Raw genomic sequence first — 24675 nt, forward strand, 5'->3', positions numbered from 1 at the left:
AGGAAAGAAATTGAATTTTTGGAGCTGACTCAGGATAATATGACGGTACCAGAGTATGCTTCGAAATTTGATGAGTTGGCGAAGTACTACGTTCACTACAACAATGATGAAGCTAGTGAATTCTCAAAGTGCATCAAGTTTGAGAACGGTCTTCGTGATGAGATCAAGCAAGGAATCAGGTACCAGAGAATTCGGCGATTTGTCGATTTGGTGGACTGTAGTAGGATCTTCGAAGAGGATAACCTTAAGCTGAAGTCATCTCACTCTCGCGAGTTGGTTGACAAGAAAGGTAAGAAGTATATGGATAGAGGTAGGCCATATGGTAGAGGAAATCCTAAAGCTGGTGATTGGAAGAGGCCTAGTGGGGGAGATTCTGGTGCTCCCGTTAGGTGCTAGAACTGTGGTGAGACCGGGCATAGAAGGAATGAGTGTAAGAGTGGGGAAAAGAAATGCTTCAAGTGTGGTAAGGCGGGTCATATTGCTTTTGATTGTAGGATGAAGATCGTAACTTGCTATAATTGCGGCGAAGAGGTTCACATCAGTCCACACTGCACTAAACTGAAGAAGAATCAGGCTGGTGGAAAGGTCTTTGCTTTGTCTGGGTCAGAGACTACTCTGGAAGATTGTCTGATTAAAGGTACGTGTTTCATCCATGACACACCTTTAGTTGCAATTATTGATACTGGAGCGACTCATTCGTTCATTTCATTGGATTATGCTAAACGATTGGGATTAGAAATATCTATTATTCATGGAAGTATGGTTATTCATACTCTTGCGTCGAGTTCAGTAACTACTTCTTCTGCTTGTTTGAACTGTCCTGTTGACATATTTGGTATAAAGTTTGGAATGGACTTAGTGTGCCTTCCTCTTGAACAACTTGACGTCATTTTGGGGATGAACTGGTTGCAATTTAATCGAGTTCATATCAATTGTTTTACGAAGACAGTTATCTTTCCTGAAGAGGTTAGTGTTGAGGATTTGACTATGTCGGTCAAACAGATGAATTTGGCTGTCAATGGTGGAGCGGTAGTATTTATGTTGTGCTCTTCAATGGAAGTGAAGAGGGATGCTAAAACTGATGAGCTACGAGTAGTGAATGAGTATCCGGAAGTATTTCCAAAAGATGTTAGTGAGTTGCCACCTGAAAGAGAAGTGGAGTTCGCTATAGAATTGATTCCTGGAACTAGTCCTGTGTCGATGGCACCGTATCGCATGTCGGCATCAGAATCGGGTGAACTGAAGAAACAATTAGAGGAATTGTTTGAAAAGAAGTTTATTCGTCCTAGTGTGTCACCGTGGGGTGCGCCGGTACTGTTGGTTAAGAAGAAAGAAGGTTCAATGAGACTATGTGTTGATTATAGACAATTGAACAAGGTGACAATCAAGAATCGATACCCTTTGTCGAGGATTAATGATTTGATGGATCAGCTGGTTGGAGCTTGTGTGTTTAGCAAGATTGATCTGAGGTCTGGATATCACCAAATTCGTGTGAAGGCGAAAGATATTCAGAAAACGACATTCCGCACGAGGTATGGACATTATGAATATTCTGTTATGCCGTTTGGTGTTTGTCATACCCCAAAATTTGCCCATCTCATTTCTCTTATTCAAACTCATATCAAAGTACAATGCTCAAAGACACCTCCTCCTAAACAATGGTTCAAGGAATTAGGGTTTTGATTTCTCTGAAGAAAACCAATGAATCAAAGGCTCCAATGCATTTCATGTGGCTTATGATGTTTCAAACTATCTCCATGACAAAATTCAGGTTTCAATTCCAAGGATTAACCACTCAATTGCTCAGAAAATCAACAATCAATTAGTTTGACCTAAAAGTCAACTGTGGTCAAAGTACAGTCAAAACTCCTGATTTTTTGTCAACAACCTTATTTTGAAGTATCATTCATCATTTGATCAAGGATTGATCATGATTCATCAAGAAAAGTTCAGAAATCAACAAAATCCAAAGTTTCTAAATTAGGGTTTTCATGAGAGAAAGTCAACTGAACTTTGACTAGTCATAACTTCCACATGGAACATTAGAAATTTTCCATTCAAAGCTCAATTTGAAGGTAATTGAATTCCCTACAGTTTTGTCTCTCACATTCCAAGGCCAGAAATGCTTCATTTGGGAGATATGACTCAAAATATTATAGGTCCTTTTGAAAGTCAACCAAAAGTCATCTTTTTCAAAAGAGCATACAAGGAGCATGGAAAATTATTTTGACATGGGACTAAAGACATTGGTTAGGGGACTCCTCAAGGTTTCTAAAAAGTCCAAGAACTTGAAAAAATGTTGAAATGTGAGGAAATGGCAAGGTGCACAAGTTCACCTATTTTCAAAGGGCATGCATGAAGAGAAAAAGCTCAAAACTCCAAATATTTCCAAATGGGCTTACATTCTTTTTACCCTATCATTATTCTAAGCCCATGCACGCCCCAAAACAAAAGACTCTTTATTTTTATTGTTTTATTAATTATTTTATGGTTTTTAATCATTTTAAATCATAAATTAATTATATAAAATAGTAAAATTAATAAGAGATCTTATTTGCTTTGATTTTAAGTCAGGAAATCAATCAAATATATTCCTTTAATTAGCCAAATTCGTACACATGATGATTGGAATAAATTGAAGCACATAAGGCCAAAATTAGAAACAAATTTCAATCAAATTTCTCCAAATTCCAATCCAAAGATTCATCAAGATTTTCTCCACAGTTGTTAACCTAATGTGAGCTATTATATATAGTGAAGCTATCCGGATGCATAGGGGACGAAAACTCTCTGCAAAAAGAACCCTAATTCGAGCACTCAAAAATCAAAGAAATCTCAACATCGTTTTTGGAGTTTGAGGTCGATTCAAAGCATTGTGAGTGTTCCAAACGACTCTCAGGAGATCACTGAAGCTGTTCCAATCCTCACACACGAGCAACACCCCCAAAATTACCTCCTTTTTAGCAAGGCAAGTCATTACTTTTTTTTGTTTCGATTACGCTAATTCATGCATCATTCTTGGAATTTGATTGCATATTATTGATCCTCATGTTATTTGGAACGTTTCTGGGTCGTTGCTTTGTTGTTTGCGTGAGTATACTTTGATATGCCATTGTTGAAAATTAGGTTTTGTTTTATGGTTTTTCAATACAGGTAAAATTAGACCCAACTAAAGGCACGGTTGAGTTCGTGAGGTCTGGACGATCGTGTTCATGGCCTCGCGAAATATTTTAGTTGCGTTTTTGCGTGTTCGTAAAATTGTAGGGGCTATGGCGACGGACCAGATAAACCGTAGGTAAAAGTCTGGTTTTGGCAACGGATGGAGGTCAAGGACGACTGCGTGGCAGCCAGCCATTGGCCCAATTCAAAGGATGATCACGTCAAGAAGATCATCAGAAGCTTGCCAAGAAGATGGGGTCCTATGGTGACTGCATTCAAAATTGCCAAGAACCTGAATGAAGTCTCTCTTGAAGAGTTGATCAGTGCTCTGAGGAGTCATGAAATAGAGCTGGATCCTAATGAACCTTAGAAGAAAGGTAAGTCTATTGCGTTAAAATCTAATTATAAAAAATGTACTAACACATTTCAGGCTGAAGAAGAAGATTCTGAAGAATCAGAATCAGAAGAAGAAGATGAACTGTCCATGATCTCCAGAAGGGTAAACCAACTCTAGAAAAGCAAGCATAGGAAGTTCAAGAACTTCAAAAGTTCTAAGAAGCTTGAAAAAGGAGAATCTTCTGGAAGCAGAAGATATGACAAGAAGAAGGTCACGTGCTTTGAGTGCAATGAGCCAGGATATTACAAGAGTGAGTGTCCAAAGCTTCAGAAGGAGAAGCCCAAGAAGAAGTTTCATAAGAAGAAAGGTCTTATGGCAACTTGGGATGATTCAGATTCATCAGAATCAGAATCAGACTCTGAAGGCGAGCAGGCAAACATTGCGCTGATGGCCACAGTTGATGATGGATCATAATCTACATCATAATTAGATTCTGAAGAGGTATTTTATGAACTATCTAGAGAAGAGTTAGTTTCCAGTTTAACAGAACTTCTGGAACTCAAGGCTCATCTTAGTATCAAATATAACAACTAAAAAAGCTATTTGAATATGAAACTAAGAAGCTGGAAGTAGAAAATTTTGAACTGAAGGAAAAAGTTTTAAAATTATCCAAAGATGTTGGATATCCTTCTGACTCAGAAAAATCTATTCCTAGTCTGAACCATATTCTTAAAGAATATGACTTGAGCTTTAGGAAGTTCTTATCTAGAGGTATTGGAAGAAGTCAACTTGCCTCTATGATATATGATGTTAGTAGAAACAAGAGAGTTGGCATAGGCTATGAGGGTGATACCCCATACAAACTTGAACCTGTAGATGATACGAAAATCACATACAAGCCATTGTATGATTAGTTCAAGTATGGCCATCCCATGATATTAGGCTCACATCACATGCTAAAAGCTATCACATTACACACACTGTCGCTACCGCGAAAAATGGAATCAGAGTCGCCACTAATATATTTATCCCATCGAGGGAAAGGAATATCAGGTAACCTAACTCGAAATAAGAGCAAAGGTATTTCGACCAGAGAATAGGGTACAGGAGTCGGTTGCGCAAGGGGAAGGTGCTAGCACCCCTCACCCCCATCGTACTCGATGATATCCACCTATGTTTGTTTCTATCTAAAGGGTGTATCTATGTCTAAAACCTAAATGCGAATGAATGCAAAGAAATACGGGGAAAATAAGGAATTATTTACAAGTGTATAGTATTTTTTATCAAGCTTAGAACTACTTTCAAGAATTAAAACTAAAAGCTATTATTTTTTTATTATATGAGCCAATCAAAATTCAAAGAAATCAACAATTAAAATTCTAATAAAAAACAATTATTCTTAAAATTATAAGTAACCAAAAACTATTTTTATCATTTTATGTCACCTAAAACTGATTTATTGAACAAAAGTTATGACTAAAACAAAATTAAAGTAAAACTAAAATTCTATCTAGGCCAGGGGGTGGATCAGTAATTTTTGAAATGAACTATTTCTTGAAGCATTGGCGCCTGGGTCTGTCAACGTGAGGTGTAAATAGACAATGGCACGAGGCCCAAACTAACAAAAGCGAACATCATTAGCAGATTGGGGGTATGGCATGGACTCTTTATCTCAAGCCCGTAGCAATCGTGGCCCAACAACACAACAACTATCCCTATTCCACTTATTATTCCCGTTTTAAGTCCATTATCAACTACCGGCATGCATTTATTTATTAGACTATGGTTTACATAAGATAAAACGTGACTACAATGCAAATCAACCGGTCAAAATGGATATAACTGGGAAAAGGACAAAATTAAATCTAAACCAACCACAAACGTCCACGTAACATCCCAATGATTGAGATAGTACCAAAATGAAACCAAAAGCGTGGAAAGAGAACCACAAGATGCATGCCACGTCAGTGAACGGATCTGAGACGCAAATGACACAGACGCCGAAGATCCTCCCTCCGGTCGTCGTCTCAAGCAAGCCATACGGCGGATCCGACTCAAAATTTCCAGAAATCAAAGATGTTACCACCATTCCGCTCTTTTTTTCACGTAGATCACGAATATGGAGATGATGAAGGTTGATAGAGATGGAGATGATGATTTGATGATGAAGGTGGTTGCTTGATGAAACTCAGAACCACGTCTTGATGATGAATATAGAAGAAGATGATTGATGATTATGGAAACGGTTATGGAGAAATGGTTACGAGTTTGTTAGGACTTTTTGTGATGCGGTTATGGTGGTTAGAGAATGTAACAGATTTTTTGAAGGGAGAGCCAAGAGAGAGAGAGAGAGAGAGAGAGAGGTGATGAGAGGAAAGTGAAGTGAAACTGAAAAAAAGAAAAATGAAGCGTGTCTGTTCATTGAAAGAGTGAGGTGAGAGTTTATATAATGTGAATGTATGAGTGTGTTATGGTGTTATGGTGAGGTGTTGCATAGTGTAACTTTCCTCCAACCCTTAATGAACAAGGAGCATATGGTTTGAGTAGGGTAGTATGTGTTGGTATGGGGTTGAGAACAAGTTTGTGACTCTTTAAATTGAGCTTTGAAAATGGCACGTCACATGTTTGACGTATTGCTCGCGTGTGCCCTAGTCAAGAATCCAACCAAATGCAGTTTCAATGGCATGACTTTGGAGTCTTGTAATTTGCTCATTACATAACCAAAATTCATGGTTCTTGGCTCATCAGATAGAGATCACGGGATACAATAGCTTGATGTTTTATTTTTATTGAAAATGCTCCTGTAGCTCTTAAAAATTGAACTTGAAAGTGGTCCACCACATGTTTGAGCAAATGCTTGCGGAGCTTGACTTGATCCATTGAGAATCTTCATACTTTGCATCTATATAACTATTAATCCATGGCTCCAATAAAAGAACACTTAACTATAAATTTGTTCATCTCCATGAGATGAACAATATTGATGTTGGCCATTTCCTGAAATAACACTTAAATCCACGTGTAATCAGGCTGCAAAGTTGACTGTTCATTCATTCCAAAAACCCCAAGATTTTCTCTAAGTGTAGAACTTACTATTTTTAGAAATTTCAAATTTCAACTATTTTCCAAAAATGGCAGTTTTGAATATTTCTCGATTTTATTCATTTCTTTGACTTTTCTTTTAACGATTTTCCACCAAAAGTCAATATTTGACAGTTGACCTTGATTTTGACCAAAAAGTCAACTTTTCCTGACTTTTCCAATTTCAGATGAACTTCCCGATTAATTAGTTTCCGATCTAATTCTCAATCAGTTTTCAACCAAAGACACTCTAGTGAATGATATTTCTTCAAAGCAACCACATTTTCATATCCACAAGTCATCTCTTGATTAAATTTTGACCACAAAGTCAACAGGGTTGACCTTGGTCAAAACCCTAATTTAGAAATCTTAATGAGCTTGAGGATTGTGTCTTTTAATCAGAGTTTTGCCTTGGAGAGGATGAAACCCTGATTTTAGAAGGACTCCCCTGGAAATGATCCTTTTCAATAAGACCTCTGATCTAATTCTTCTTAACCAAGAATTTCTCAAACTCAACCCCTTTTTTGTCAATTTTCTTGAACAGTACTGTGGTATGAATGAATGCATTGAATGGATGTCCTACATGAGGTATGCACAAGGATGTGATGTGAAAGCCAATCGGGTAATAAATAAGTGGGCAAATTTTGGGGTGCAACAGCTGCCCCTATTCAATCTTCTTGGACCTGAATGTACAAACATCTTGGGTTTCGGACATTTAAGGTGCGAGTGGATTCAATACCCCGAAAGTACCATCAAAATTTGCATCCTATGGTACATCAAAGAGTATTGAGTATTATCAAAGGATACCAGCCGAAGGTGGACCTTAAACAGGTTGCTAACCTCAGTTAGACTTCAAAAAGAGACACAGCCAAAGGGTGACTCGATAAAGGATGAAACCAGCCGAAGGGGAATCTGATCCTGATTTGCTAACCTCAGTTAGACTTGAACAAAGAGACGTAGCCGAAGGATGACTCCAAAAAGAAGAAACCAGTCGAAGGGGAATCTTACCAACTTTGTTAACCTCAGTTAGACTTCAAAGAGAGACACAACCGAAGGGTGACTCGATAAAGGATGAAACCAGCCGAAGGGGAATCCAATCCTAATTTGCCAACCTCAGTTAGACTTGAACAAAGGATGCTAGCCGCAGGTGGCTCCAAAAGGAAGAAACCAGCCGAAGGGGAATCTTACCAACTTTGCTAACCTTAGTTAGACTTCAAAGAGAGACACAGCCGAAGGGTGACTCGATAAAGGACGAAACCAGCCGAAGGGGAATCCTATCCTAATTTGCTAACCTCAGTTAGACTTGAACAAAGAAGAAACCAGCCGAAGGGGAATCTTAACAAAGGAAGAAACCATCCGAAGGGGAATCTACCAAATTTGCTAACCTCAGTTAGACTTCAAAGAGAGACACAGCCGAAGGGTGACTCAACAAAGGAAGAAACCAGCCGAAGGGGAATCTACCAAATTGCTAACCTCAGTTAGACTTCAAAGAGAGACATAGCCGAAGGGTGACTCTAGATTTGAAAATGCGTGCCAATAATCATTGGACTTTATTGAGGAGGGCTAGTAACGACTAGACTCTTATTGGGGATGTTGACGAACACTGAATTTGAAGGCGGTGCCAATAATCATTGAGCTTGACTGAAAGAAAGGCTAGTGACAACTAGAATCAATCAGGGGATACCAGTAAACACTGGGCTTTCAAAAAGGCACTGATGCTTGCAGAGCACAAGAATTACATGAATCCCTCAGGCCAACAGACGGGGTGTAACTCTTCAAGAGTGGTAATCATTCGAATTGCCACACACATAGTATGGATTTCATATGATAGAAAAATGAGACGGGTTGAATGCCCACCCTCATTCGTACTCTATTATGCATGCGACATGTGGTTAAATAACCAAAACAGGACTAGTAACGACTAGACTCGACAGGCGGATGACAGTAACCACTGAACATTCACGGAGATGTTGATGCTTGCGAAGCATAAAAGTTACATGGATCCCTCAGGCCATAAGGCAGAGTGTACTCTTCAAGAGTGGCATTCATTCGAGTTGCCACACACCAAATATGATTACCCAAATGATTGAAAAATAAGATGGGTTGAATGCCCACCATCATTCACACTCTAATCTGCACGAAGCATACGGGAAAATAAACAAGGCAAACTTGCAAGAAGCAAAAGATATCCCTTATGCAAAAGGCAGTAAGGGGACTCACAAAATGTGAATACAAAGAGAGGACTGGTGACAACCAGACTCCATTAGATGATGCCAATAAACACTGGATTTTGAAAGAGGTATTTTTACATACGGAACATAAGAACTACATGGTTACCTTAGGCCAAAAGGCGGGGTGTAATTCTACAAGAGTGACAATCATTCGAATTGCCACACACAAAGTATGGGTTATCCTAACGATTGAGCTCAGCAAACGGGAAATAACCAAAAAGACAATGATCTTGACGAAGAAAGACTTTGTATCCAATCCACACTGGAGAGAGAAAGTGAAACTTCTTCTAGGGATATATTACCATGTGCCTTTGTAGCACATACAAACTTGGCATATACATTGATGCATGTTTGATTTTTTTTCATGGCGTAATGCTCCATATTCATGGAAATGCTACGCTTTTTGTAGATGCAATGTGAATGCAATGATTACTATATGCAGAGATAACAAGGGCCCTTTAAAGGATATTTCGCTGACTTGTCGATCGAGCTTCGTCTCTGACCTCGGGAGAGGTAAACACCAGGGAGAATCCCCTTAGTGTTATGAACTCTGTGGGGGTGCCAATAGACATTGGACTTTAACTTGCGAGATATACTTCTTCGTTGACTTGAAGAATAACTTCTGACTTCTCACCACGTGCCATTGCTTGGAGAATTTTCAGCTTTGAGGAGATTCCCTCAATTTACCATGTTGGGGATGAGAACCCTGATGAGGAACCCTTGTTGAGAGGATTGGAACACTCCTAGGAGAAATAAACTCCTATGCTCGTGGAATGGAACAAACTCTCAGGAGAAATAAACTCCTATACTCGAGGAGAGACTTTTCTAGGAGAAATAAACTCCTATGCTTGAGGATTGGAATCAACTCTCAGGAGAAATAAACTCCTATGCTTGGGGAGAGAGTAACTTGTTGGGGAAAAGCATTATGATACTTATCAACTCCGTGATGGTCAACTGCACTTTACAAGTGAATGATGGTTCCCAAAAGATTGTGCCCCAGGCTGCCTGACTTGTGAAGATATCTGATTTAACGAAGACATTTGCCTAGAAAGGATCCTTACACCACGCTTACTTGAGGTAACTCTGTCCTAGCATATTCAAGTGTTCGAAATGGTCCTTCTTCATCAACGGGTCCTTGAAGAGATTTGTCGAATCTCGACGTAACTGCCCCAGATTGAGTGAGCTTGAGAGATTCCTCGATGTCACTACTTCAGATTGGTCGAAATCAAGAGAGAGATTCCTCGACTTGATTGACCCAGATTGATTGAATTTGAGATGTCAAACCTCGATTTGATTTCCCCATATTGGTTGAACTCACAAGAGAGATTCCTCATCGTGACTGCCCCTGATTATGTACATCTTATCAGAATCCTCAAGTTTACTTCTTTTGAAGTCAAACAAACTGTCGGAGCAACTTTATCATACTCAATGGAGTCTTCAAACTCTGCCCCTCAGGGTATTTAATCAAAATGCATCTACTCAACAGAGTATTCAGACTTCTCCCCTCAGGGTAGTCAATCAAAGAAGGTATCAACTGATTTGCTCAATGGAGCGTTCAACCCTTTCCCCTCAGGGTAACCAATCAAGAACAGTATCAAACTGATCAGGCTCAGCGGAGTCTTCAGGCACTTGTCCCTTAACGATCAAACAACAAGGGCATCAAACTGCACATGCTCAATGGAGTATTCAGGCAACTTGCTTTGATAATTAGTCTTTGAAATGATTTCTTTTACTCTACGAAGTTCTCAAGTCTCTTTTACTTTGACGTGATCAAGTTCTTCATGGATTCTCATCATAGAAACTTCCTTGATGTTTAAGCAAATTTTTTGTATGCAAAATAGTGTTGATTATAAGAATGATAATTCTAATGCAAGGCCTTTGCTAGTCTTGAAGTTTAAAAACTGTTTATGCGATGAGGTGCCCACCTCTTATGAATGAAATGTAAAGCGGGCATACAATACCAACATAGATATGTGTTACGCTTCATTGGGAGTCAGCTAAATGCTATCTCATCGGAGTGCGCTTTCGAAATAAACCCTACTTCAATTAGGACTTTTAAGGGTTGTAACTTGGTCTGGTTCATGGTTTTCAGAAAGCAAAGGATTTTTTAGGCTCAAAGTTTATTTAGTACCCGCCTCCTTCGTGATGTTCTCCATTCCTGAGTTCAAATTAACTCAATTATGAGTGTTCGTCCCTCACAAGGAATTTTAAGATGTTTGAGGAATCAATGAGGTTTTTTCGGACATGGCAGTCGCTCACCTTTTATTCTTCTGGTTCATTATCACACGACTTTGTTCTTGCTTTATTTTCACCATTATTTTTATTTTTATGGCTATATTTTTCTTTCATCATTTTTTCTTTTCTTTTCATTTTTTTGCCATTTTTTCTCTCTCTCTTTTTTTTAACAAGTTGTGTGACCTCACATTGTCTTTGATTCGTTGGAAGTGATTGCGACTGCCTCATTTCATGATTGACGAAGGATTACCATTGTGGTATCTTCATCTTTTGTCCTCTTGGTAGGTGAAGGATAACCTCACGGTTTTGACTTTCCTCAACCTTTTGAAGGATAACCATTGTTGTATCCTTAGATACATACCCTTTATGAGTTTTGAACACTTGATCAAGTTAAATGAACACTACCCTGCCCCAGGGTTAAGATTAAGGTTTTTTTTCTGATCAGAAAAGAAACTCCTACTTCAAGGCTCAAAGGGGTTGACGAGAGTCTATCTCCCTTATATCTCCGGTGTTTGGGGATTGAAACAATACCTGTACATCCTCAGCAGGGTTTTATTCAAAAACACATAATTAGGGATTTTGCATTTTTATATCATCATTCTCCCTCCGCTTGTTGCCTAAGCAAGTGATAAGTAAAGTTGGTATCGTAATGCCAAAATCCCTTTTTTTTAGAAAACGAATGGATTACTTCAAGACAAACATAAACGATGTATTATGGTTTTCATTCGAAAATTAACAAATTTTACATGCAATTAATGCTTAGACAGACAACAAAATGTTAGGAATGAGAATGTAATAAAGATCTTAAATGAATGCCATTGTTGAGGAGACTTGACTCTGTATGGGCTTATTGATCTCGAATGCCTTTTGCAGTTTTGATACCCCATCGAGACTTCAATTTGTGCATGAAACCTCTTGGAGTGGATGTGGCTGTTCTGAAATCAACGAGGACTTGAATTCTGCCTTTGAATGTCCTACCACCTTCAGTTGAATGGCTAGGTGCCCCAGCATGGTAGCCACTTAGCATTATCATATGTTCCCTCCAAATACTTTAGATTACTCCCAAAAGACAACTCCAACAAAGTCATACGAGAGTGGTAAGTTTTTGCCTTACTTTAGGGATTCGAGCAATGCAAATAGTACAAAGTTCAAGACCAGAATACGTCTTGCTTATCCCTCGGTCGGGAGCTCCAAATATATATGCTAGAACAGTAATCACCATCATGACCGGAGGAATGTTGTATTATCATCGAACTCAGGAGAGCTATCTGTGGTGAAGAAAACCCAAAACACCAATTGGAATACCGACAATCAAGGATATAACTGAGTACAAGGCATTGAAATTACATCGGTTCGTTTCCCACATTATTTTTTGTCTTTGTTGACAAGCCAAGGCTTTTGAGAAGAAAAATTCCGGGACGAGATGACCCATGATATGAAGCAAAAGCTTGAGAATGATAAATGTCTTCGTAGAACACTCTTGATTACGTAATGGCAAAGGATTCTGACGGTGTCACCCAAGAATCTGTAATGCTTTAGGGATTCGAGGAATGCGAATGGTGCAATGCTCAAGATAAGAACATGTCTTGCTTATCCCTCAGTCGGGAGCCCCAAGCAACTTCCACATATGTGCAAGAGATGATTACCACTTTAGCTTCAATATCCAAACCATTCAGAGTGAGAGTAAATGACCATTGAAATCAGGCGCTAGGCACAATCCAACAATGTCTAAATCAACAGAGTCACAATCTTTTATGGATTTCAACCTTTTCTCCAAGAGGTGGAACCTTTTTGTTATTTCAAATTCCAAATTGTTCTCATGACGCGAAGTCTCCTTAATAGGAATCTCAACAGTATTTCAAACATTCTGATTCATAAGACCTTCTCTTGGAGTGAGATTAACATTTGCATTTTGCCTCTGAGGAACCTATCTCGATTCTTATTGTCAAAGAGAAAAGGCTAGAATAACCTCTATGCACTGATTCATAGTCCCCATTTTTGTTCTCATAGTCAAAAACCTCACGGAGTTGTTCCATTATTAACTTTCGAGCACGTAGCGGTGAGAAGTCAATTTGTTGCTCGAGTCAGAATCTGAGCAGAAAGGGACCCCATAGGCTTCTAAGAGAACTATTAAATGCATGATAGTATGAGTGCGTGTTTCATTTATAGAGAGTCCTAAAGTCTTTTCACACTTTTTCTTTCTCTTTTCTTTCCTCTTTTTTTTTTTGGAATTGAAGCTTTATTTTGTATAGAGTATCTCTTCTTTTCTCTTTTTCTATCTTTTATGTTTTTCTACTTTTTTTTCGTTTCCTCTTTTTTTTTTTTTTTTGGAAATAGACTTTAGAATCCCTCATAAATGAAGTGGATAAAGTAATGATGTAATGCAATGCAAAAGAATGGGATCAAGGTCCATATAATCTTAGTAACGACTGTACAATCCTCTGAATAAATGATGCAGGTCAGATGTCACGAGATCAAAGGTCCGACACCTTTTTGAATACCAAGAGAACCAATAGTCACCAACAGAACATGTACCTGTACCTGCAAAGAGAATGATCCCCTCCCCACTCACAGGTGAATCTAAGTCAAGGTAGGTCAACATGGCAACCAGCGTTATCAGTTCTCCTGAGATACCACCACTGTTGCATCTACATGCCAACGATGATACTCCATTTGAACCTCGACTGGGCGTGGGTCTCATGATCGCACTAGACAAGCCCTGACATCTCGCCGGCGTCATGACTATCCATTCTATCCCAGGTATCCTATGTGTCAACTATGGCCTGGGTATTGGGCCTTTTACCTCATAGAACATCCCACCCACCTGCAAACAGAAAAATATGTGGCCCCCACGGGGACCCATAATATAGTCCAGATGCATGCGGAGAGTAAACATGGTATGCAAGCAAGAAATAAACATGATATGCAAACATATATATACAGGATGTAAATATATAAACAAACAGAGAAACACCCAATAAACAAACAAACAAAGGCTAGGATCGACTCGCTATGTACGGACCCGCAATAGGTCTATCACGTCCCCAGCAGAGTCGCCAGCTGTCGCTACCGCGAAAAATGGAATCAGAGTCGCCACTAACATATTTATCCCATCGAGGGAAAGGAATATCAGGTAACCTAACTCGAAATAAGAACAAAGGTATTTCGACCAGAGAATAGGGTACGGGAGCCGGTTGCACAAGGGGAAGGTGCTATCACCCCTCACGCCCATCGTACTCGATGGTATCCACCTATGTTTGTTTCTATCTAAAGGGTGTATCTATGTCTAAAACCTAAATGCGAATGAATGCAAAGAAATACGGGGAAAAGAAGGAATTATTTACAAGTGTATTGTATTTTTATCAAGTTTAGAACTACATTCAAGAATTAAAACTAAAAGCTATTATTTTTTTATTATATGAGTCAATCAAAATTCAAAGAAATCAACAATTAAAATTCTAATAAAAAACAATTATTCTTAAAATTCTAATTAACCAAAAACTATTTTTATCATTTTATATCACCTAAAACTGATTTATTGAACAAAAGCTATGACTAAAACAAAATTAAAGTAAAACTAAAATTCTATCTAGGCCAGGGGGTGGATCAGTAATTTTTGAAATGAACAATTTCTTGAAGCATTGGCGCATGGGCCTGTCAACGTGAGGTGTAAACAGACAATGGCACGAGGCCCAAACCAACAAAAGCGAACATCATTAGCAGATTGGGGATATGGCATGGAATCTTTATCTCAAGCCCGTAGCAATCGTGGCCCAACAACACAACAACTATCCCTATTTCACTTATTATTCCCGTTTTAAGTCCATTATCAACTACCAGCATGCATTTATTTATTAGACTATGGTTTACATAAGATAAAACGTGACTACAATGCAAATCAACCGGTCAAGATGGATATAAGTGGGAAAAGGACAAAATTAAATCTAAACCAACCACAAACGTCCACGTAACATCCCAATGATTGAGATAGAACCAAAATGAAACCAAAAGCGTGGAAAGAGAACCACAAGATGCATGCCACGTCAGTGAACGGATCTGAGACGCAAATGACACAGACGCCGGAGATCCTCCCTCCGGTCGTCATCTCAAGCAAGCCATACGGCGGATCCGACTCAAATTTTCCAGAAATCAAAGATGTTACCACCATTCCGCTCTATTTTTCACGTAGATCACGAATATGCCATTAGTTTTTATCAATCCTTCCTCTAACGTTGAAACCGAGCGACTTTGTAAAACCCTAACTACCAAAACCTTCACCAAAACGCAAACTACAAACATCACAACATTCATACGCCTATATAGAGCTCAAAAAAGAGATTTACGTTCATGGAAACTCAAGCTATCAACATGTAATCATAAACTCACATTCACATACAAGATGCATCATACACTTTGAATACATGATGAATGCAAGGAAGGATTCGATTATTTACCTGAGAAGTTCTTGAACCAAAACAAAGAGAACTCTGCTTTCTGCTTTCCACTCCTTCAAACTTTGATGGTTCAGAGTTGAAACTTGAAGGTGATGATGATTCACGAATCGGATGCAAGGTGCTGATGCTACTGACTTGAAGCTGAGATTGATGATGATTATGAAACTTGGAGGAGAGTATGACGAAGATCCGGTTATGAAGATTAAGGAAGAGGAAGGTTGATAGAGATGGAGATGATGATTTGATGATGAAGGTGGTTGCTTGATGGAACTCAGAACCTCGTCTTAATGATGAATGTAGAAGAAGATGATTGATGATTATGGAAACTGTTATGGAGAAATGGTTACGAGTTGGTTAGGAGTTTTTGTGATGCGGTTATGGTGGTTATAGAATGTAACAGATTTTTTGGAGTGAGAGCCAAGAGAGAGAGAGAGAGATAGATAGATAGAGAGAGAGAGAGAGAGAGAGAGAGAGAGAGAAAGGTGATGAGAGGAAAGTGAAGTGAAACTGAAAAAAAGAAAAATGAAGCGTGTCTGTTCATTGAAAGAGTGAGGTGAGAGTTTGTATAATGTGAATGTATGAGTGTTATGGTGTTATGGTGAGGTGTTGCATAGTGTAACTTTCCTCCAACCCTTAATGAACAAGGAGCATATGGTTTGAGTAACCTTCTCTATTGCTTTACACATGCAGAGTCTTGTTTGGCCAAAGTGAGTAATGCAACTTGTTTCCTTTTTACAACAGCCTTGCTTGTGTAGTTCAGCCAAAGATATGATACATCCACATCAATGCCATAGAGATCTCGTGACAGATTGCTTTTTTATTGACTGAACCCATGACACCATCTTTGAAGTCACATAGCTCGAATTGCAGTCTTCCTCTTGAGGAGATTTTGTAATCGAAATCCACATGATCATGGATCTGAACATGATTAATGTTGAACCTTTCCCAAAATAATGTCTTTGAGTGGGGGTCTTTGTGTGCCTGTAACTTTGTATACGAGCTAACAAATGGCGTGACTATGGTGTCATTGTAAAGAGGAGACGAAGCTGATGAACATTGATGGTGGGGGTTTATTGAGATGAGATTTGGAAGCATGAATAAACTAACCCCAAACATATTGTGTCACTACTGCAATCTCTCGCGCGCGCCTGCCTTGAGTTCTGGCCTAAAGCCCTTGTCAAAATATACTCCTTAATGGCATGACTTTAATGGCTCGTATCTTGCTCCATGTACAACCGATAACTTTGATTCTTATACCATTTGAAAGAGGACATGGAGTAGGGTAGTATGTGTTGGTATGGGGTTGAGAACAAGTTTGTGACTCTTTAAATTGAGCTTTGAAAATGGCACGTCACATGTTTGACGTATTGCTCGCGTGTGCCCTAGTCAAGAATCCAACCAAATGCAGTTTCAATGGCATGACTTTGAAGTCTTGTAATTTGCTCATTACATAACCAAAATTCATGGTTCTTGGCTCATCAGATAGAGATCACGGGATACAAGAGCTTGATGTTTTATTTTTATTGAAAATGCTCCTGTAGCTCTTAAAAATTGAACTTGAAAGTGGTCCACCACATGTTTGAGCAAATGCTTGCGCTAGTGTGAAAACTTGTTTGGGAGCTTGACTTGATCCAGTGAGAATCTTCATACTTTGCATCTCTATAACTCTTAATCCATGGCTCCAATAAAAGAACACTTAACTACAAATTTGTTCATCTATATGAGATGAACAATATTGATGTTGGCCATTTCCTGAAATAACACCTAAATCCACGTGTAATCAGGCAGCAAAGTTGACTGTTCATTCATTCCAAAAACCCCAAGATTTTCTCTAAGTGTAGAACTTACTATTTTTAGAAATTTCAAATTTCAACTATTTTCCAAAAATGGCAGTTTTGAATATTTCTTGATTTTATTCATTTCTTTGACTTTTCTTTGAACGATTTTCCACCAAAAGTCAATATTTGACAGTTGACCTTGATTTTGACCAAAAAGTCAACTTTTCCTGACTTTTCCAATTTCAGATGAACTTCCCGATTAATTAGTTTCCGATCTAATTCTCAATCAATTTTCAACCAAAGACACCCCAATGAATGATATTTCTTCAAGGCAACCACATTTTCATATCAATAAGTCATCTCCTGATTAAATTTTGACCACAAAGTCAACAGGGTTGACCTTGGTCAAAACCCTAATTTAGAAATCTTGATGAGCTTGAGGATTGTGTCTTTAATCAGAGTTTTGCCTTGGAGAGGATGAAACCCTGATTTTAGAAGGACTCCCCTGGAAATGATCCTTTTCAATAAGACCTCTGATCTGATTCTTCTTAACCAAGAATTTCTCAAACTCAACCCTTTTTTAGTCAATTTTCTTGAACAGTACTGTGGTATGAATGAATGCATTGAATTGATGTCCTACATGAGGTATGCACAAGGATGTGATGTGAAAGCCAATCGGGTAATAAATAAGTGGGCAAATTTTGGGGTGCAACACACACTAAGAAGCATGTGACACAACTTAAAAAATATCATGTTGCTCAACCTAAGGAATATCATGCTGTACCTCCTGTTAATTATAATGCTAAACCCAAGTTCAATCAGAACTTGAGGAGAACTAACAAGAAAGGACCCAAGAAAATGTGGGTACCTAAGGAAATGATTATTTCCGTTGCAGATATCCTTGGCTGCAAAGAAGACAAAGGAAAGCATGTCATGGTACCTGGACTCTGGGTGCTCTCGACACATGACGGGAAGAAGGTCTATGTTCCAAGACCCGGTGCTTAAATCTGCTGGAGAAGTTAAGTTTGGAGGAGATCAGAAGGGCAAGATAATTGGCTCAGGAACCATAAGTATTGGTAATTCTCCTTCTATAACTAATGTTCTTCTGGTAGATGGATTAACTCATAACTTGTTGTCCATAAGTCAATTAAGTGACAATGGTTATGACATAATCTTTGATCAAAAGTCTTGTAAGGCTGTAAGTCAGAAGGATGGCTCAATCCTATTTACAGGCAAGAAAAGAACAACATTTACAAGATTGATCTTCAGGATCTTAAGAATCAGAAGGTATCTTGTCTTATGTCTGTTAGCGAAGTGCAATGGGTCTGGCATAAAAGATTAGGCCATGCTAGTTTGAGAAAGATTTCTCAGATTAACAAACTAAATCTAGTCAGAGGACTCCCTAATCTGAAATACAAATCAAATGCTCTTTGCGAAGCATGTCAGAAAGGGAAGTTTTCCAAACCTGCATTCAAGTCCAAGAATGTTGTCTCTTCCTCTAGGTTGCTAGAACTTCTGCATATTGATCTGTTTGGCCCAGTCAAAACAGCATCTGTCAGAGGGAAGAAATATGGATCAGTCATCATAGATGATTATAGTCACTGGATATGGGTAAAGTTCTTGAAACACAAGGATTAGTCTCATTCAGTGTTCTTTGAATTCTGCACTCAGATCCAATCTGAGAAAGAGTGTAAAATCATAAAGGTCAGAAGTGATCATGGTGGCGAATTTGAGAACAGATTCTTTGAGGTTTACTTCAAAGAAAATGGTATTAGCCGTTATTTCTCTTGCCCTAGAACTCCACAGCAAAATGGAGTTGTAGAGCGAAAGAATATGACTCTACAAGAAATGGCCAGAACCATGATCAACGAAACCAATATGGCTAAGCATTTCTGGGCAGAAGCAATAAACACTGCATGCTATATTCAGAATAGAATCTCTATAAGACCTATTCTTAATAAGACTCCTTATGAATTGTGGAAGAACAGAAAGCCCAACATTTCATATTTTCATCCTTTTTGATGTGTTTGTTTTATTCTGAATACTAAAGATCATCTGAGTAAGTTTGATTCTAAGGCACAAAAGTGTTTTCTTCTTGGATATTCTGAACGCTCTAAAGGCTATAGAGTATGCAATACTGAAACATTGATTGTTGAAGAATCAATCAATATCAGATTTGATGATGAGCTTGGTCTTGAAAAGCCAAAGCAGTTTGAGAATTTTGCAGATATAGATATCTCAATTTCAGAAGCTGAAGAGCCAAGAAGCAAAGTATCAGAAGCTGAAGAACCCAGAAGCAAAAGATCAGAATATCAAGTTGCTGCTTCTTTAGAGAATCTCAGAATTTCTAAAGAGCCAACAGTCAGAAGATCTTCTAGACTCAACTCTGCTCACTCAGAAGATGTTATTCTTGGAAAGAAAGAAGATCCTATCAGAACAAGAGCATTCCTTAAGAACAATGCAGAATGTCAATTAGGTCTTATTTCTCTGATCGAGCCAACTTCTGTTGATAAAGCTCTAGAAGATGCAGACTGGATAATTGCCATGCAAGAAGAACTAAATCAGTTTACAAGGAATGATGTGTGGGATCTTGTTCCTAGACCAAAATGATTTAACATCATTGGTACGAAGTGGGTCTTCAGAAACAAGCTAAGCGAAAAAGGAGAAGTTTTAAGAAACAAAGCCAGACTGGTAGCTCAGGGCTATAGTCAGCAAGAAGGTATTGACTATACAGAAAGCTTTGCACCAGTGGCCAGGTTAGAATCTATTCGCTTATTAATTTCCTTTGCCACTCAACATAACATCACTCTATATCAGATGGATGTTAAGAGTGCCTTCTTAAATGGTTATATAGATGAGGAAGTCTATGTCCACCAACCTCCTGGTTTTGAAGACTCTAAGTCTCCAAATCATGTTTTCAAACTAAAGAAATCATTATACGGATTGAAGCAAGCTCCTAGAGCTTGGTATGAAAGATTAAGTTCTTTCCTTCTGGATAATGGTTTCACTAGAGGAAAAGTGGATACTACTCTCTTTTGTAAAACCTTTAAAAAGGATCTTTTAATTTGCCAAATTTATGTTGATGATATTATATTTGGAACATATAATGCTACACTTGGAAAGGAGTTTGCTAAGTCTATGCAGGCTGAGTTTGAAATGAGCATGATGGGAGAACTCAAGTATTTTCTTGGGATCCAAATCAATCAAACATCAGAAGGAACGTATGTTCATCAAACCAAGTATGTGACAGAACTTCTGAAGAAGTTTAATCTTTCTGAAAGCAAAGAAGCAAAGACTCCTATGCATCCAACGTGTATCTTAGGTAAGGATGAGGTAAGTAAGAAGGTAGATCAGAAGTTGTACAGAGGTATGATTGGATCTCTTCTATATCTTACTGCTTCTAGACCTGATATTTTATTTAGTGTTTGTCTGTGTGCAAGATTCCAATCAGATCCTAGAGAATCTCACTTAACAGTTGTTAAGAGAATTCTGAGGTATCCGAAAGGTACTACTAATGTTGGTTTAGTCTACAGAATATCTAAAGAATACAACTTAGTAGGATTCTGTGATGCTGATTACGTTGGAGATAGAATTGAAAGAAAGAGTACTTCTGGAAGTTGTCAATTTCTTGGAAGTCATCTGATCTCCTGGTACAACAAGAAGCAAGCTACCATTGCCCTCTCTACAACAGAAACAGAATATGTTGCTGCTGCTGGATGTAGTGCACAGATGCTCTGGATGAAGAGTCAGCTAGAAGATTATCTGATATATGAGAGTAACATTCCTATCTTCTGTGATAATACTTCTGCTATTTGTTTGTCTAAGAATCCAATCTTACATTCCAAAGCTAAACATATTAAGATCAAACATCATTTCATTAGGGACTATGTTTAGAAGGGTGTTCTATATTTGAACTTTATTGATACAGACCATCAATGGGCGATATCTTTACAAAACCCCTTGCTGAAGATAGGTTTAAGTTCATTCTGAAGAATATCAGTATGGATTTATGCCCAGAATGAGAAGATGAGAAGCTCTGACGTATGGATTAGTTCTGAAATGAAGTTGTTTTATCTTCTTTTAAGAAGTTCTGATGTTGATCAATTAGAAGTTCTGATTCTGTTATTACTAACGTTTCATTATCTAAGTTGATTCAAAATCTCTTTTAAAGCAACACAGCTGTCACCAGCTTTCCAGATGATTGAACACGTGTTCACTCTATTTGGACAAGTACGCGTGCAGTTGAGGAGACGTCGCCCTAGGTAACTGTGCAAATCATTTCAAATATTACGTTATCTCTCCTAACGTCATCTCTCATTAAATGCATTTAATTCTATGTTTTTCTGTAATCCTGTTCATTCAAACGCATATTGCATTTCATTTCAAATCCGTCTCTATATAAACTCATCTTCATAACAATTCATCTCTTTACATTCTCTCTCTTCATTCATTGTCTCCTTCATTCATTGTCTCCTTCATTCATCTCTATCTTTTTCGTTTTTGCATAAACCCTAGTTTCTAAACCGAATCTCAGAGTGAATTCATGCTTCCATCCTCAAGTATTCAAAACAAAATGTCTTCTGCACATCTCGTTCAACACAAATATGGATATTATCCCTTGAAGACTTGTTATATTCCACATGAGGAACTGGAAGTTCTATGTGAAACAATGGTGGATTTTGAAAATCTGTTGGAACATGATTTCAAAACCAAGGCAACAATGCTCGTACAAGGTTGGTCAAACTACTTTGAAAGATTGGTTGGACCAGTTTATCCTCTCTTGGTCATGGATTTCTGGACTCATGCAATAGTTACTCCAACTGCTATCATCTCCTTCGTATTGGGGCATGAAGTTGTTGTGACTGAGAAGATGATAAGGAAGATGTATGGTCTTGATGACTCAGTTGGAATCACAGGTGCTCTTCCTGGTAGAGTTGATTGGGAGAAAGTTGATAGAGAATTGTCTTCTTCTAGATCTGCATCTCATCAAACTACTTCTTTAAAGCCTTCCTATAGAGTTTGGGCTGAGATTATTCTGGGATCTCTCTATCATAGAAAGCAATCTCTTACTGCAACATATGTAAATCAGGATCAGAAGTATGTACTTTTCTGCATTGAAAAAGGTTTACAAGTTAATCTCTCTAACATTCTCTTTCAACATTTGAAGACAAATATTGAAGAATCAAGAGATGAAGAATGTAAGAAGAATCCAAATTTCAAGAAGAACACTATTCCTCTTGCCATAATGATTTCAGATATTCTAATAGAAAGTGACTTGATGGATCTTCTGAGATTTGTTGGTTCGCCCAAGTTCTTAACTATCATTCAAGGACACATTCTGAATGCTTTTGATTTACAAAGAATGCAGCTGATTGGGAAGGTAACTTCTATTCCAAGAATATTTCCAAATATTCCGACTAGAAGAATCCCTATTGAGAGTTTCTCTCACATGTTCAAAGAAGAGCTAGACAAGTCTGTTAGGCGCTATTTGAAGTCATGTGTAAAAGCTCAAACTTTTGTTGATCCTGCGTGGATTCAAGGGAGAACTCTTCCATCTCTGGATGAGTTGAGAAAGAAAGAGCAGAAGAAGAAAGAAAAGAAGTTGAAAAGAAAGGCCTCAGAAGCAGGACCTAATGCTAAGCCAGCTAAGAAGCATAAGCAACTCTACGATCCTCTCAAAGTTCAATCTGATGAATACCTTGATAAGCGCCTCAAGAAAGCTTTTCATGCAGATGCTTCTGTTTGTTCCTCTCAGAAAAAGCCTCCTCCTTCTGAACCTCAAAATTCCTTCTCTATTCCAAACAGTTACCAACCACCTCCTTCTACACATACTACTCCGTCCCATATTATAAGCAAATTTCACCTTTTTAGATTCATTCAATAATTAATGTATCTAGTCTATATACAGACTAGATACATTAACTATTGAATGAATCTAAAAAGGTAAAATTTGCTTATAATATGGGACGGAGGGAGTATTCTGAACCTTCAACCACTTCATCCAACTTCACCACAGATTCTCCATCTTCTTTAACTCATTCTTTACCTTCAAGAAAATCCAAACCCTATTGCCTTATGTACCCTGATTATCGTTTCACGTTTAATCCTCCTGAACCTTCTCTTGATGTCTGCTTTGACTTATTCAAGCTCAAGTTCAGAACAAGGATGGAAACTTTGAGAGCTGCTCATGACTCCCAGTTGGATCATGTTGTTATTTGAGGCTTATGGAAAATCTTTAAGAAGGATTTTCAGTTTTGATGCTATGAACATCCAGAAGAGATGCGTGGTTGAGGCATCTGGTTCTTCTGGTTACTGCTTGGAGCTTGATGATGGTAAGTACTATCATCCAATCAGAAATTGGAGATCTCCTGAGGAGAAGAAGTTTGTAGATGAGCTTCAAGATGAACCATGCCTTGCTATGGTCGTATGGAAGCCTCACTATAGCGTTCTAACTGGAGACTTTCAATCATTATACAACTGGCTAAGGGAGAATCCCTCAGAGAAAGCACTAGATATGGTATATCTAGCTGTTGAATATCCATCAGAAGTTGCTGCTCCTACACCTCCAAAGAATTTGGCTGAGATTCTTCAGGCTCTTGAGAATGAAGATTCTGATATCCCTGCTCCAGATTATGCTGAAGATGCTTCTATGTCAGAAGCTAATGCTGAGAAGCAAAGTGCTGAGAATCATCTTGCTGATAAACTTCCTGTTCAGGAAAATCAAGATGGTGTTCTCATGATTGATGCTGCTGTTGAGCATGCTAATCCTTTGAATGATAGTTGTGAAGCTTCTTTTGATGAACCTTCTATTCTGGTGAACGCCATGAAGGCTCTTCAAAAGAATCAAGCTGATCTTACTTCTCGTTTGCTTAAGCATGAAGATACTCATAATGAGTTTCACTCGTTTATGAAGACGCAGACACAAAGCACTTCTGAGATTCAAAACCTTCTGGCCAAGATAGTTTCTAAGCTAGGCTAGTCTTAGTCCTTTGGTCTTAGTTGTTTTCTTGTTTCTTGCATCTGTTTCTTGCATCTGCTTTTATCTTTCTGTATCTTCTGATATTTTGTTGAATCAATGAAATATTATCTTCTTCTCTCATATTGTTTGTGTCATACCCCAAAATTTGCCCATCTCATTTCACCTTTCAAATGCTCAAAGATCTCCATTTGCTCAAAGTCACCTATCTCCTAAAAATAAATGCCCCAACTAGGGTTTTGTTTCTTATCAGGGGAAAGAGATTTTTGACACCTCAAGTGGACTTCATGGCTTCCTATAGGCTTCAAGTACCAAGTTTTAAGCTCTGATTCATAGGACTGCTCAGCCGACAGTTCAAATGGTCAACAGTCGACTAGGTTGACCTAAAAAGTCAACTATGGTCAAACCACAGTCAAAACTCCTG

This window comes from Vicia villosa, linkage group LG4, assembly GCF_029867415.1.
Source record: "Vicia villosa cultivar HV-30 ecotype Madison, WI linkage group LG4, Vvil1.0, whole genome shotgun sequence".
NCBI classification, from domain to species: domain Eukaryota; kingdom Viridiplantae; phylum Streptophyta; class Magnoliopsida; order Fabales; family Fabaceae; genus Vicia; species Vicia villosa.